Source organism: Colossoma macropomum, unplaced genomic scaffold, assembly GCF_904425465.1.
Source record: "Colossoma macropomum unplaced genomic scaffold, Colossoma_macropomum, whole genome shotgun sequence".
Classification (NCBI taxonomy): Eukaryota; Metazoa; Chordata; class Actinopteri; order Characiformes; family Serrasalmidae; genus Colossoma; species Colossoma macropomum.
The window spans coordinates 30,612,298-30,627,410 of NW_023494798.1; the positions used below are offsets into that span (position 1 = coordinate 30,612,298).

At 39.2% G+C, this 15,113-nt stretch overlaps 1 protein-coding gene across 2 annotated transcripts in view; it reads left to right on the forward strand.

Annotated features, from left to right (window-relative positions):
• The window catches only part of large2 (LARGE xylosyl- and glucuronyltransferase 2), a 112,477-nt gene that overhangs the window by 21,468 nt on the left and 75,896 nt on the right, over window positions 1-15,113 (forward strand). For both annotated transcript variants that reach the window (XM_036584893.1, XM_036584892.1), the window contains one exon: window positions 13,797-13,858. The gene's annotated coding sequence lies outside the window, so the exon portion shown is untranslated. The remainder of the gene's footprint in view (window positions 1-13,796; window positions 13,859-15,113) is intronic.

A 15,113-nucleotide genomic window follows, 5' to 3' on the forward strand; every position in this document is an offset into this window, starting at 1 on the left:
TGATGATGATGAGGAATAATGATGGAGGTGATGGTCATGACTGTGATGATGATGAGAAATAATGATGGAGATGATGGTCATGACTGTGATGATGGTGGTGATGATGGTAATGATCATAGTGGTGATGATGATGATGATGAATAATGATGGAGATGATGGTCATGACTGTGATGATGGTGGTGATGATGGTAATGATCATAGTGGTGATGATTATGATGATAATAATGATGGAGATGATGGTCATGGCTGTGATGATGGTGGTGATGATGGTAATGATCATAGTGGTGATGATGATGATGATAATAATGATGGAGATGATGGTCATGACTGTGATGATGATGATGAGGAATAACGCTGGTAAATGCTGGAGATTTTGTGTCTGGTTTCTGCAGATGCTGCTCTGTGTTACGTTTTAAACAGCCAGACAGTGAAAACCCCTTCGTTCTGTTGAATCAGTCATTCTGCTCAGCGCTTTGTTAAACTGAGACGCTGTAGAAGAAGAGAGGAAAGTGAAACTGTAATTAAGCCCCATTGACACAAACAGATTTGGTTGTGTATTGACACAGTGGAAATTGCAGTTTGCTGAGGCTGCATGTGATTTATAGTCTTTCGTGTAAAACGCTCAGTTTAACCACTGCCAGATCTGTGTTCTCTAAACCTCATAGAGGTCTCAGGGCCTGAACAGCAGGTCTAGCTGTGATAGTCAAGATCTGCCACTGCAGGTACTGAATGTCACTCTTGGGGACACGGTTTGGTGTTTACTGCTCTAACACACCCAATTCAGCTCACAAGCTAAATGTCAAGCCTTTCGCGAGTTGGATTATGTGCATTAGATTAGAGAAAAACACCAAAATGTGCGGAGTCCTCTGGACTGTAGACTGGGAGCTGCTGATCTACAGAATCCCTACAGGGTGTTAGATTATGAGACTTGCACCTGCACATACCTCATAGAACAGGCATGTGGAGTTCACTTCAAAGTTTCTGCCTTGATTTCTCACTAAGGTCTCTTTTTTCCATTTGAAGGGTTAAAAATAGTCTGGAACTAAGACTACACGTTTGCTGAGAGTGGTCTTGTTTATTTTCCACCAGGGTGCAAGAACCGTGAGCCATTATGTAAATCAGATGTTGTGAATCACCCATAGTGCAGCATAAAAAATGATTTAGAACTCTAAATATGTAACCTGCCTGCCTCAAAAGTAGATTTTTCAAATAACCTCAAATAATAACTTACCAGAATGTAACATGCTGAAGATTGTTTTGTTAATTTACTGTTAGATCTTCAATGAAATACAGTGCTGTGAAAAAGTATTTGCCCCTCACCTGATTTCTTCTATTTTTTCTAATTTGTTACATTTAAATGTTTCAGATCCTTCAACTAATTTTAACATAAGATAAAGACAACAGTAAACAAAAGATGCAGCTTTTAAATGATCATTCCATTTATTGAAGATACAAATTTATCCAAAACCTATATCACGCATGTGAAAAAGTAATTGCCCCCCAAACCTAATAACCTAATAACTGGTTGTGCCACCCTTGGAAGTAACAACTGCAATCAAATGATTGCGATAACTTGCGATGAGTCTTTTACATCATTGTGGAGGAACTTTGGCCAACTCTTTGCAGAATTGTTTTAATATGGCTACATTGGAGGGTCTTTGAGCATGAACTGACCATTTAAGGTCTTGAGATGGCGTTCAAGTCAGGACTCTGACTCGGCTACTCCAAAACCTTAATTTTGTTTCCTTTGAGCCATTGAGAGGTGGACTTGCTTGTGTGTTTCAGATCATTGTCCTGCTGCATAACCCAAATGTGCCTGAACTTTAGGTCACAAACTGACAGGCGAACATTCTCCTTCAGGATTTTCTGATAGAGAGCAGAACTCATGGTTCCATCAGTTATGACAAGTCGTCCTGGTGCTGCAGAAGCAAAGCAGCCCCAGATCATCACACTACCACCACCATGTTTGACTGTTTGTATGATGTTCTTATGGTGGAAAGCATGTTAGGTTTATGCCAGATGTAACAGGACACGTGTCTGCCAAAAAGTTCCACCTTTGACTCATCAGTCCACAGAATATTATCCCAAAAGTGTCATCTAGATGTTTTTTTTTCACGAATGTGAAACAAGCCTTTGTGTTCTTTTTGGTCAGCGGTGATTTGTACCTTGCACCTCTCCCGTGGATGCCATTGTTGCCCAGTGTCTTTGTTATTGTGGAATCATGTACAATGACCTAAAATGAGGCAAGTGAGGCCCTCAGTTTTTTAGATGTTCGCCTGGGTTCTTTTGTCGCCTCCTGGATGAGTCGTTGATGTGCTCTTGGTGAAATTTTGGTAGGTCAGCCGCTCCTAAGAAAGTTCACCACTGTTCCAAGTTTTCTCCATTTGTGGATAATGGATCTCACTATGGGAGACCCAGAGTCCCAGAGCCTTAGCAGTGGTTGACTGGTAGATTTTGAATTGAATTGTAAAAAAGCCAGGTTTTTACAGTGTGTCTGTTTTTCATTGGACATTTTCCCCCACAGCTGCTTCATATTATGGCATATTCCCCAGTTCACCAAGACACACCCATACACACACACACATACACACACACACACACACACACACACACACACATACACATCCCCCCCCCAAAAAAAAACTTTCAGTTCATGCTGATGACATAAACTTGTATTCCAAGTAGGACTTCATGATTGGTCAGTCTGTCCGGTTTGAACTAGCTAGTTGCATCTTAATAGGTTAATCACTTTAATTCCCAGGCTCATTACATCCTATGGCTTTTCATGTCGTACATATAAAATTATACAATCTGTATTCTTAAAGGGGACAGAAGCAGCATTTATTATGTTATTTATCATGTTCTGTAATGGCGCAGCATTGCATCCGGAATTCATTTTGTGTTCGCGTCTTTTAGTGTTCTCTCACTACAATACCCAGCATGCATTATGCAAATACATTAAACAACCAGTAGGAATCCCCCCATGGCAGTAAAGAAACGCTGACTGCTAACAGTATCATTAGCTATCTGGCTTCCTTCTGTATTAACCAGCTAGTGAAAAAACAGCTAGTGGCCTTGTATATCTGGCCAAAGTGCTTGTAGTTTTCCTCCTACCTTCAAGATACATCATCAGAAGGGAGTTTTCTCAATCCTCAAGCTGGAATATCTCACTCTTGAGATACTATGACTCTGTAGGAGATGGGTAGGCATGCTTCAAACACACATAGCAATGGCTACACTTCTTATGTTGGCCCCAGCGTCCCTTTAAGTAATAAAGGTTAAGAATAAAGCCTGGACGCGCCGGCAGGTCTTGACCATTTACAGGGTTAATAATGCTCGCTTCAGAAATCCAACTGGTAGTATTTTAAAGGAGGTAAAGTATTTTACAGAGGTAATGGTTACCAGCATTGTGTTTGATCAATTAACTCCTCTCAGTGAATAAGCCTCAGTCCCAGTGGTAAAGTATCTATTCTGGACACTAAAGAAAGTCAAGTTGGCCCTGGAGGTGCAACACAGCATAAAAGTTCTGAATTCCCCTTAAAAAGTTCTGAGTCCTGCCAAAAGTTCTGTTTTCCTGGAAAAGATCTGAGTTCCTGAAAAAGTTGGAGAAGTTGCTGCGGTGGAGAAGGCCCTATTGAGTAAGCATGACCTGTTCTGCTGAGTTTGTAGAGTATTGCTAACTGTTTCCAGGCATTTCAGAGCTGCTGTAGTCGGCTTGCTCAGTGTAGCACTGTGTTCCTGGCGCTGCTGTCAATAGCATTAGCGCTGTGGGAAGATGTAAAGATCTAATGAGGCATGAAGAGATGCAGTTATGTTCATTAACCCAGGGGTCGCTCCTGAAAAGAGAACAGCCTGTTATCTAACGATACCATTGTTCTACTTGAAGGCCGAGGCTGTCGTTTGTTGTTTAGCTTTACCCACTAAAGCATATATCTTCTTTCATTTTTAAAAATTATTTATTTATTTTTCAGCAATGCCCTCTCTGAGCAGCTGCAAATAGCAGGGTCTAATTCGGGGAAACGCGAGGCGCGCTCCTTTCGCAGTTGTAATTTGCTGGCACACAGATGCATATATTTCAGATGCTCTGCGGCTCTGCTGCTGGAATAGCTGGTGTGGGGAGGGAGGCAGAGGTTCTAGAGACAGTGAGAGCAGCTCTACCTGTCTGATTAGGAACCATGTTTACCTGACCTGTGCTTCCTGAATGTATTCTATTGCGTGGTGGCTTTATATTGAGTTCGTGCTTCAGCATAGCTGTGTGCTGTGGACATAAGCTGTGCGGCATGCACACATGCAGGATATGGGTTCATACGTATAGCTCTTATTTATTATACATCATGCTGACAATTCAAAACCTTCTAATTCCATTTTTGAAAACACCAGCTGCCCATACATTGCGTGAATATTTCATGATGAATGGATCAATACAAATACTACAAAATTACTTAGAATAGATTCTCATTGCATTAATGTACATTAACTATTTCAGTTACAATATTGTGTTATGACAGTGAATACAGAACTGCCTACACATGACCCATATGTAATATATGTGTAAGTACCTATATGTACTAGTAATATGCCCAATAAGTATTGTCTATATGTACGTGTATTGCACAAGTATCTATAATCTAATAATAATAATAATAGTTATTGTTATACGTATGATGCATATATATATATATATATATATATATATATATATATATATATATACACACACACTGATCTGGCATTATGACCACCTCCTTGTTTCTATGCTCATTGTCCATTTTATCAGCTCCACTTACTATATAGGTGCACTTTGTAGTTCTACAGTTACAGACTGTAGTCCATCTGCTTCTCTGATACTTTGTTAGCCCCCTTTTACCCTGTTCTTCAGTGGTCAGGACCCCCATGGACCCTCACAGAGCAGGTACTATTGGGGTGGTGGATCATTCTCAGCACTGCAGTAACACTGATGTGGTGGTGGTGTGTTAGTGTGTGTTGCGCTGGTCTGAGTGGATCAGACACAGCAGTGCTGCTGGAGTTTTTAAACACCTCAGTGTCACTGCTGGACTGAGAATAGTCCACCAACCAAAAATATCCAGCCAACAGAGGATGACCAACACAAACTGAGAATGATCCACCACCCAAATAGTACCTGCTCTGTGAGGGTCAATGAGGGTCTATATATATATATATATATATATAGATAAATTTACACACATACGTATGTATGCATACAGTGTTGTCGGAACAAAACCTAATATCTCCAAAAAACTCCAAAATAGTAACTTTATAGGAGAAGGAAAAAACATACTTAACTTGTAATGTAAGTCTGTAGAACCAGAGTTTTTCCAAGTAATTTTGGGCCGTTTCTTTTAGTCCATTCACCATGAAACACAATGTTAAGGGCAACATGTATTTTCAAATTATGTCAAAAACTGAAAAACAGTAAAAATTGAGATTGAGTTTTGTTCCGACAGCAGCAATATATATGTATATATACATATACACAGTACTGTGCAAAAGTAAGTGACCACCCATTTGTTTATACAGTTTCCAATTAAAACACAGGTTATTCATTTTTGGTGTCAGCATAAAGCTTCTAGTTTCCAAAACTGGAGAAAATGGGACTCCAACAACTTTGCACTGGTAATTTGCACTAGAACACCAAAAGTGGACATCTGAGATGTGCAGTAAGGTTTTATGGAAGCTGTAAAGAGTGTCAAATCAAATGCTGAAAATAGGATTTTACATTTAGTTGCTGTTTCTATGTAATTTTCTGTTAAATATGTGTTTTTTTTGATGATTTTTATATATATATGTATATTGTGTATATATGTACGGTAAAAAGTGGCTTGTCAGATCTACCTAAAAACATTACTTAAAAAAGTACGAGTTCATTTACTTGTTGATATGTATATATATATATATATATATATATATATATGTATATACATATATATATATATATATATATTTTTTTTTATTTATTTTTTTAATGGTCAGGAGAATTCTGGAGCTCAACCCTGTTTATGAAGTCCTGAAAATGTCCTAAAAAGCACACAGCTTAATGAGGCAATCTAAAAACCCTTTCCTTCTCAGAACAATTCGGCTGGGAGACGTGGAAACTCTCTGGAGGTTTAATCGATCGATGTGATTGATCAGTCATGGCAGGTCACTGATTTCTCCAGTGTTTGATTGGATTATTGACTGATCAGTACATCGCGTGACTGATGAGTTATTTTATTGGAGATTAGACCTGGCCAGTGAGTCCAGTCCATCTAGCCTGCTCATCTGTGGGTCAACTAAGTCATACATTACTGAGCATTTACATTAGGGACGTTGAGGTATTCTCCCTTTCTCTCTCTCTCTCACTCTCTCTCTTTTAAAAATTACCCTCCCCCTCTTTTTGCCCATACCACCTTTAGGGTAGTAGACATGGCGGCCCCTCTCTCTGTCAATAGAAGCTGGATTCCCCTGGGCTTCTGATGCCGTTCCATCAGTGTGGGCCTGTAATCACACCTGATTGAGCTGTTTGTGCCCAAACAGGGCCGTTCACACAGCAATTAAGAGCAGAATGGGAGATAGAATAACACAAGACCCCTGCAGACTCCCAGTCCTGCTGTGCTAAAGCGCTCCCCAGGCCATGGTCTGGAGGGATATTATCACTCCCTCCCCCGGCCACGAGAGATATACTCCCTGCTCCCACTGAGATGCTGACGGGAGGAAATCTCACCTACACTCTTAAAATAAGGGTGCCAAAAAGAGGTTCTTTAGAGTGAAGCGCTTTTGGTTCCCTGAAGAACGTTTCACCAGTCTACCACTGATTTTGGCAATAATATCAAATAATCTAAAAACAATAAGGGTAACATTTTAGTTTCACTGTGAAGATACACAAATACAAAAAAGACAACTGAAAGCTAGTTTATGTATTTGTGGCCTACATACATTTAAGGCAGTCAGACTGAATGTATCACATTATGATGAAATTGACCAGCTATCCTATCAAAATAATAGTAACAATCAGAAAAGCTTTTTGTGCTGCTTTTAGTCTCAAGTTGTAGATGATGCAATTTCATATGTGTAGTATAGCAATAATTCTTACCATGAATATTAGGCAGCCAGCCAACTTAGGCTACACAAGCTAGCAATCATTGGGACAACAATATCGACTTCTGTAAGGCAAATGCTTACTGCTAATGCTAACTAGTGTCAACTAGCTAAGTCACCCAGTTTCACTCTTTATCTTGTAATACATGAATTATGTCAGTAATATTATTTAATTAATAATAGAGTTAATGTCAGTGTAATATTATTAAAGTTACGTACTGCTGTTTTCTTCTTTATCTTCTTGATAGTTTTGGGTGTTTAAAACAAATATTTTTGCTTAATTTTCACTATAATACCATTCAGCCAGTAATGATCCCAGCATAACAATGGTAATGGCTTGAGGGAACCCAAAGAAATGGATGCAAGGTGACCATAGAGATGAGTGGTATAACCATAATAATGGGTGTAGCGTAACTATGGAAATAGGTGTAGTGTAAACATGATAAGTGTAGTGTAACTATTGAAATGGGTGTAGTGTAACCGTTCCAATGGGTGTAGTGTAACCATGGTAATGTTTTAGTTTTATTTTTTTTGTAATCATGGAAATGGGCTGCAGTGTAATTAATGAAATTGGGGTGAAGAACCATGGAAATTGGAACAATTTAACCATGAAGGTGGATGTAGCCAAAGTCCTTATGGGAAAGTCTGTCCGGTCATCTCTGCACATTGCCAGGCAGTTATTTCCAGCCATAAAAGACCAGGTTCCTATCTGAATATGGAGAGACCAAAATACTCAAAACTAAATATAAATAATAAAAAATAAACTAAAATTACCGTTTCAAAAATATATATGAAATCACTGGTAAAATCTGACAAAAACCTCATAAATAATTTGTAACGTTTGGCTCAGTAATGCACAAAAAATGTGATTTTTTTGGGCTGTTCTGGCTACCGCATTTGTCCACAACAAGCGGGGGCTTTCCCCACTAGCGCCACAATATCATCGACCCTAGTGTAACCATGAAAGTGGGTTTTAGCGTGTAGTGCAGGGTTGGCAGCCCAAATGTTAAAAAGAGCCATGTTGTCCTTTCAACAAAAATCAAACCACCTTGGGAGCCACAACATTTTATGTTCATTTTACCATCCTGGCTGCATATATGTCTCAGTATGTGCTGATGTAAAAGTGTAGGCTAATATATTTAATATAAATGAAAACGCAGACTTACTTTGCTCTGCTTTAAGCTTTAGCTCAGCTATAGCCGCTTTTCTCGCATCTCCTGCAGGAAACCCTTTTGGCAAAAATAGAATATTTTCTTGTAAAATGTCTCTCAACAAAAAAGTGTTTGACAGTTTCTCATTGCAGATTAAACGTATAAGGAAACCACCTGGAAGGCTACTAAAAGTCCATTCGTCTCCAAATTATTGATGTTCATTTTAAATCTCTGTTTGTACTACTAGTTAGGCAAGATTGTTGTCTGCGTGCCAATTTTCAGGGTTAAAGGGTGAATTAGCAGTTCTACATCAACTCCAGCATTTAAGACCATTTACTGTTAAACTGTGTTGAACGATCAGCAGAGCTTTATTTTACTGTAAAGGAGGATTATTTTATTTTTACCTACAAATCTAATTCTGCTGTGGAGCCGCAACAGGGCAGTAAAAGAGCCGCATGTGGCCCCTGATCTAGTGTGACCATGGAAATGGACGTAGCATAACTATGAAAATGGGAGTGGCATAACTTTGAACATAAGAATAGCTATGGAAATGGGTGCAGCCCAGTGACCATATTATTATATTTTTATCAATCAGCCTATGATACAGTTATATTTCTATCGTTATACCCAGATTATTACAGCTGGAGAGTAAAAGTACATCTACACTATTTAGAGATTTCCCTGCAACCTCCAGATAACTGGGATATGTAATTTGGAGATGGGTATAAACAAGTTCTTATCTCAATAATAACAACAACTCACAACTGTTTGGAGGAACAATTACCTTCCAAGCACCATAACATTCAGAAAACCAAAGAAAAAGACACCCACAGAGGACAGGCCTTACAAAAACACTGATATGCAATAATATAAGGGCTGATTTAAGGGGTGATAGTCTGATATATAGTGAACAGCACAGTAAGGAGGCTGGATGGTCACATAAAGATGATCTTTAGGTGAGAATCAATGAGATGTGTGAGCTTTTACTTCACGCTGTGCTTTGTAACGCCTCAGTAATGCATGATCACATTTAATCCAAAGGTTTTTGGGAAGGAATTGTGCCGAGTCTTTACATAATGATCCCAGTTTGGGGGCCTGTGGGCGGGTTGAAGTCGTCGTGGTGCTCAATGTCGTATTTCGTGTGGGAGATTTTGCTGTGAAAACTCTACATAAGGGCTACAGTACGTGCTGGAATCCAGGAGCTCTGGATTGGATTTGTAATGTTGTTTACTGCTCGGCATGTTTGTTGAAAAATGACACTGAGGAAAAAAGATTAAACAGATTAATGTTTAACACAGACACTGCTGACTGTGGGTGAGGTTCACAAACACATTCGCAGACTCGGTTTCTTCTCCAGTCCTGTTTGTTTACAGCACACAGTGGTGCAGAAGTGAGAAGCCACCATGTAGAAGTTTGATCACTACAGCTTGAATAAAAAAGAGAGAGAGAGAGAGAGAGAGAGAGAGAGAGAGAGGCAGAGAGAGGGATGTAGAAAGAAAGTAAGGGGGTAAATAACGTAATATTAAGAGAAAAGAAAAGAGTGAGAGAGATAAAGAGATCAAGAAATGAAGATTGAGAGATATAAAGACAGATATAAAGAGAGAGAGAGATTGAGGTAGACAGAGAAAGTAAAACATGAGTGAGAGATAGCGAAGGAGAATAGGGGACAAAGAAAGGGAGAGAGAGATTGAGAGAAAGTAAAAAATGAGTGAGAGGGAGAGAGAGCAAGAATTAAAAACAGAATGAAGAAGAGAGAAAGTAAGAAAGAGAAAAAATAGAAAAAGTGAAAGGGGCAGAAATTAAGAGTGATAGAGAGAGAGGAAGAAAGAGAGAATGAAGAGGTGTGAGTGATTTAGAGAAAGAAAGAAGGAAAGAATGAATGAAAGAAAACAAAAAGAGAAATAAAGAGAGAATTAGAGACCGTAAGAAAAAGAAGGAAAAGAATGAGCAAGAGACAGAGAGGGGAGAAAGAGAGAGGGAGAATTAGAGAGAAAGAAAAAAAGAAAGAAGAGGGTGAGTTGTAGAGAGAGAAAGAAAGATGGAGAGAGAAAATCAGAAAGAGAATCAGAGAGAATTAGAGGGAGAAAAATAATGGGAGAGAGAAAAAAGAATGAAAGACATAGAAAGAGAAAAAAGTGAGAGAGTTAGCAAGAGAGATCGAGAGAGAGAAGAAAGAGAAAAAGACAGAGAATGTGAGAAAGAGACTAAAAAAGACAGAATGAAATAGAGAGAAAGTAAAAAAGAGAGAAAGACGAGGAAAGAGAATGAAGAAGTGTGAGTCAGAGAGAGAAAATAAGAGACAGATTATAAGAAACAAAGAAAAACAGAATGAGAAAAATTAAGAGTAAAAAACAAAGAGTGAGAAACAGTAAGAGAAAGAGGAAAAAGAATGAGTAAGAGACACAGAGAGAGAGAGAAGGAGAGAAAAGGAGAGATAGAGAAAGAAATGAGGAGGGAAGAAATAAAGAGGGAGAAATTAGAGTGAAAGAAAAAGGAAGGAAGAGGGTGAGTTGTAGCGATAAAGAGAAACTAAAAGGAGAGAGAGAGGGATGGAGAGAGAAAGTCAGAAAGAGAGACAGTGAGAGAGATTGAGAGGGAGAAAAATAAGAGAGAGAATAAAGAGTGAAAGTCATAGAAAGAGAGAAAAAAGTAAGATCGAGAGAGAAAAGAAAGAGAAAAAGACAGAGAATTCGAGAGAGAGAGAGAGAGAGAGAGAGAGAGAGAGAGAGAGAGACTATAGTATTGACTCTAATCTCTCTCCCACTGCAGTTCAGTGTTTTATTTTCAGTGAAGCTCATATTTTGTGTTCAGGTATAAAGACTCCAGTCTAACTTGTAGCTCTAATCTCCTCCATTGATTCTCAATTACTCCACTCCAGTGTCCTCAGCGCACTGTGCACTGTGCCAGACTTCATCTCAGAGCTCCGCTGTTCAGTAGCTGAAGTATAGGTATAAAACCCTCTCTGTACATCGGTTGGTGAGTGAATACGCTCTCAGGCAGCTTTGTGCTTTTTGTTTGCAACATTTCAGTTCAGCAGTTATCAAATGAGCACAAAGCACTCTGGAAGGTCACCCTTTCTGATATTTTAAGCCAAACTCAGGGAAGCTGTCTGAGTTCTGCTGTAAGACGAATACATTTGATGTCTATTTTCTTTGCTTTTTGCTAAGAAGTGCTTTTCGGTAGCTGGCTCATATAAAGAAGCACGTAATGAAGTTCTCCAGGAGTGCTGAAAGCTTGTTTTTAATTGGCTGGAAAAACAATAGAAGCAAATGATAAACATGCACTGATAATTTCCAGATCATACATACATTGTTGAAAAAAAGTGAGGCAATTAGTTGATTTGATTTAAATGTGTTCAGCATTTCCACATGAATAAAGAAGATAAGCAAAGTATGGCTAAATTTAGACTTAATTATTGTCATTATGTCTAATGATTTGTAAATCAATACTTAAGAATTAGTTTCTTGCTGATTGCAATGGTGTTTTTTCCCATTGTTTTCCACTGAAACTATTTTGTCTGGTCTGCATAAATAGTATCAGACAATAAATGAATGCGGTATAAGTCAACAAGTGTTGCAAATAAATTAATTTATAAAGGTTTTCCTTTGATTCAAAGCACCTCACTCACTGACTATACCAACAAGTAGCCCAGAAAGAGTCCTTAGCTGTGGAGGACGGTCCTTGCCAGCCTGTCAGGGCTCATAGCTGCAAGGGACGTGTGAAACATGGCGGTGGCAGACGTTTGTTTGACTTAACTCAGAAGTGAGAAGTCAGAGCTTGTCATTTTTGTGCCTTTGCACATTCAAGCTATAAAGTGTAGAATAAAGCACAGATGCCTCAATGTAAATGAGTATTGTTAGCAACAAGCTAGACAGAAAACGTTAGTAATATGAATGATAATTTTAATGTTCATGATGATACGCAGCTGTGGTGTAACATATTGTAGCTCAAGTGTCTGGCCCAGGAATCCTCATAGAGTCCCTAGCCCCAAAGGAAGGTCCTGACCAGCCCGATAGCTCATAGCCTCATAGCTGTGATGGACGTGTTGGTCAAGCGGCCAGTCTGAGAAGCCTCTGAGCCAAAGTAAAAATAAACTAAGCCAATGTAAAGCGATAGCCATACCAAAACTGCATGTAGCCCCCACCCACTAACGGCTCACGCAGTGAATTAATGAAGCGTCAATAAGCTTGGAACAAAGCAGAAAATAAAAATTCAGGGATCAGGACTTTGTAATGTTAATAAGTGAAGTTTCTTTCCCATCAAATCATTCTGCCAAGGGGATATTTTACTCCAGCTAAGTAAAGCTAAATAAAGTTTGTGAAAAGATAACACAGACTGCACACGCATATTGCAGCCTCATCACAACATATTTTATGTTGCGCCCTCTGTTTCTAAGAGATTAAACAGTGTTATTCAGATGATGAACATTTTTTCAGCTCATGTTCTTGGCTGATTCTCTGCCAAGCCACTGTGTCTGCAGCAGTTCTGGAAGGAAGATATCTTTTGAGACCCAAATGCAAATGTAGGCCTAGTTTTTAAAGGTGGAGGAAGAAGCCCAACCGGCCGCCTCGAGCTGCTCAAACTTAAGTAAATCGAGTGAAATGAGAACATGGCTCCACCCCCTTTTTTGAGTGACCCTTCCTTTTTTGTGTAGCCCTTCCTGTAATGCATATGCATGAGAAAGAGTAAATTTTTTTGTTATGCCAGGCCATCACAGGGCAGGATATATATATATATATATATATATATATATATATATATATATATATATACTGATCGTGATGGACTGGCGACCTGTCCAGGGTGTATCCTGCCTTCCGCCCAATGACGGCTGGGATAGGCTTCAGCACCCCACCGCGACCCAGAGGGATAAGCGGTTTAGATGATGTGTATTTATATATATATATATATATATATATTTGAATTTAGAATTTAGAACCATTGACCAACTGTGTTTGCAGAGGGCACAGAGGAATTAGACCTCTGCATTTTACCCATCTGTGCAATGACACACCCGCATACATGCATACAAGTGAACGCACACACTAGGGGGCAGTGAGCAGCCCTATCCTCGGTGCCTGGGGAGCAGTTTGGGGGTTAGGTGCCTTATTCAAGGGTACTTCAATCATGTCCTGTTGGCTCAGGGGATCGAACTGGCAACCTTCCGGTCACAATGCTGGTTCCCTAACCTCCATTGACTTCCATTCCATTATATATATATCTATATATCTATATATCTATAAATATATATATATATATATATATATATATATATATATATATATATATATATATATATATAAATCACTGCTGAAGGAGGTTGTGTCTGTGTAATGTATTTCATTCATGTGCATACATGCATTTGAATCAAATAAACCACACATTATTTTTTCAGTGTACGTTGCAGAGAAGTGAAAAAGTCTCTTCAGCTGAAGTTATTAATACTGCATTGCTTCAGTGCTATAAACTTGCTGGGGCGTATCTCAACAGATGTTCCCACTAAACAGGTGGAAGCTTTCTCTCACAGTGTCTCTTTCTCCTCTCTCCCAGGCTTGAAGGAGCTGAGCAGAAGCTTTCTTCCTAAACTTTTGCTTCGGAGAAGAGAAGTTCTGGTAAGTCGTTAAAGTCATCTTCAGTTGTGCAGTTCCGGAAAGTCACGAAGCCATGAACTAACAGCGGTTTATACTTTGTGATGGCTCCAGTACAAGACATTCTACATTGCTCTAAAAGGTTTTCAGAGCTTCTGTTTCAGCCTCTCCTTAAGCTCCGCTCTACTGTATGTTTCCCTCACTCGACGGTAAACAAGCAAAGCCCTGACATTCGTATCCAGATCCTATAAAAAGGATGCATTAGCTGCACTCATGAAATATTGATTATCGCGCATTGTTTTCTTTTTATCCATGGTAATGGGTTTGGGTACTTGCCCATTAAACTCTTCAGAGTCCACATTTTGCCTCTTATTGTGCTCTCTGCATGGATGCTTTTACCAAGTTCAGATTGGAATTCATGGTCCATTCACTTTCAGCAAGAGATGCATGCAGTGTCCAGTCTTGCTAAGGAGAGTGGTTTATTTTGATATATTTGAGAATGTCCATCATTCATTGCTCCAGAAGGAAGTAAATGTGTGTTAGGGGTTGTGCTGAGTTGACTAGTTCACTAGTCATCTTATATGTCCAGTATTTGGCATTGTGGGCAACTGTCGACTGGTCAGGCACTATTTTAGTCGTGGAATATAGCAAATATAGCAGGAGCAGAAGCAATGATTTGGATTAAATTTACATAGTTTTCCACATCGAACAGATGAGACATGTTTGGAGTCTAAATTCTGCTTCTTTAGTTTAGAACTGGAGTGGCAAGGCTAGCACTGCTAACAAACACTAGAACTCAATAGTCACCCAAATAGCCCAAATGTTTTCTGTAAATACATCATCAAAACTTCTTTGTACCCATTCAGAACCTCATCCAGGTCTTCATTAAGGGTGTACAGACTTGTTGATGTGGTTTAGGACACAGTGTGACTTACTGTGAACTGTTAAAAATGAACAAAACTGCAAACAGCCGCTTTAGACAACAGGGTCTGTATTCATTAACCCCCGCAGGAGTTGGGAGTGCTGACCTAGAATCAGTATTTTCGACAAGGACTGTCATAAGTATGGAGGAATCTGATCCAAGATCAGTCCTGCTTTGTGAATACCAGCGCTGGTGTTGTCTAAAATGGCTGCCCATAGCGGTAAAGTTTATTTTTATAGCTCACAGTAAGTCATAAACCACATCGACAAGTCTGTGCAACTTTAACGAAGACCAGGATGCAGTTTGAGTGGACTGAGAGAAGTATTTTTACAGAAATGATTTGGGCTTTTTGGGTGA